Genomic DNA, 2,177 nt, shown 5'->3' with positions numbered 1-2,177 from the left:
TTCCAGTATAGAATAGACTATAGGTCCTTAATTTAAAAAAATCATTTTTACCATCTGAGAGTGCCATTTCCGAACGTCTATAGAGGGGCATATTCTTAAAATTTGGGGCTGAGGTGGGTGTCTTCTACTGAATGTCTTTTTATCCAAGTACTTTTGAACTGATCCTTGCATACAACATGGTTAGATACATACTAATGTTGCTAATTAGATGCTGGAGTTGCATTTCAGAGTAAAAAATTACTTCAAGATTCTTGACATTTAATTAACTAGAAAGGTTAAGTTTCCATTTGAAATTGATCGAAGTGGATTTTAGTTAGAAAGACATTTGAAAAACTAGATTTAAAAGCGTATGAGTTCAGACCTTTACGTTAAGCTAATAATAGTGGACGTAATGTAGCCCATTAATGAGTCGGCACAGCAATCCATTTATAATCCAAATTATAACTTTTTTGAATGCAATATTGGACATCGTCTGCATAAGTCATGACTTGAAGTCATGTTTATGAATGTCTTCATGTAGAGTGGTGTTCCTAGAGGATGGATGAATGAACGTGGTATGAGGACTGATCCCACGACACTATAAATATAGATTGTTAACTGAAACCCTGCAGAACCACAAAACATAGGCCTAATGTCAGCCATTATTTAGATAAGCCTGAACCGACGTAACCCATCTAGTAAACAAAATTTATCCTGGATTTTAAATTCAAAAACTATAAATAATTTATTACACGCTACAAAAAACATATATAATTGGGATGATATTATGATGAAACTAGATCCAAACGTTGTATTTTTTTAAATTATTATTATTATTAAGAAATAATTGAAAAGGGTATAAAATGAATAGTAACCTTTCTGAAAGAGAAATATGTTGTAGCAACATTTTCATTAATTTTGTTTTATTACTTTCACACCCAACAACAAGTATAGTACATACGTATAAGTACATACATACATTTTCATTTGTTTTTATTGTAATAGCCTCCAAAATAGTAGAAAATAAATAATTAAAAGATGATCCTGGTAACAAAGGATTACAATTATTTTGGGAAAATGGATCACACGAGCTTCAACTTCATTTGCTCCTTGATGACTTAACTACGTTGTTCATAACCTATCTAATAAAATTGAAAATCATTAATAAAAAGTAGAACACATTTTTGACCAATATTGTAAAAAAATATCTCAACTTGGCTTGGATAAGGATCTGTTTTATACAACTCAATGACTGCCCCTTCCCAAAATTTTATAGTCTCCTAAATGAACTCGTTTTAATTGTCTTTATTGGTGTACTATATATACATAATACATATAGAGAGTATATAGAAGTAAATATAAACATTGATACGATAAAAAAAAAAAGTCATACACAGTTGACTTATAGGAATATTCTTTTGTTTGAAATAAAATAATGTTTCTATAATACGTCAACTGTGTATGCTTTTTTATCGTATCAATGTCTATATTTACTTATATTTCACTGGGAACAACGTGTTGCTTACCATCTTATTGATGCCTACTTTATATATATATATATATATATATAATATATATATATATAGGCCTATATAAATGTTTTAGTACGTGTATTGTAATTACCTAAAGGTTCCGCTTCGTGAGACCTATGTATTCTTTGGCGCACCAAAGAATACATAGGGCTCACGGAAAACGAATTCAAAACAAGATACTGTATTGTAACAACCACACCATGTATTTCCGACAAGCCAAATATCACTCCCACACAGAACTATAATGTTTGGAACCTCAAAGATAATAACGTACCATACAACATCACATGGAAAATCATCAAGCGTGCAAAGCCATGCTCCAGTGCGACAAAGCGGTGCAAACTCTGCCAGGGAAAAAGTTTTTTTATAATCACGTTCAACATTTAGCTCTCTTAACAAAAGGTGCGAACTTGTGTCGACGTGTCGAAGAGTAAATCCCTCCCTATTGCGGTACTTTAAACTAAAATAATACATACGTACTAGAACATAATATACACACACATGAATGCCTGTCTTCGTACAGTATGTCTCATTATGCCTGATGATCGCTTAAGCGTGAAATCAGTGGTACCGTAGTTATCTGGTGGACTATTTCGCTCTATGTATGTATCGAGTACTATCTCTGGACGACTGGTACCCTTATTTATCGTTCTCTTATACACATCT

The sequence above is a fragment of the Anneissia japonica genome, unplaced genomic scaffold (assembly GCF_011630105.1).
Source record: "Anneissia japonica isolate Jap-2015-1 unplaced genomic scaffold, ASM1163010v1 scaffold288246_len349457_cov184, whole genome shotgun sequence".
Taxonomy (NCBI): Eukaryota; Metazoa; Echinodermata; class Crinoidea; order Comatulida; family Comatulidae; genus Anneissia; species Anneissia japonica.
Note: the sequence above shows the minus strand (reverse complement) of the source record.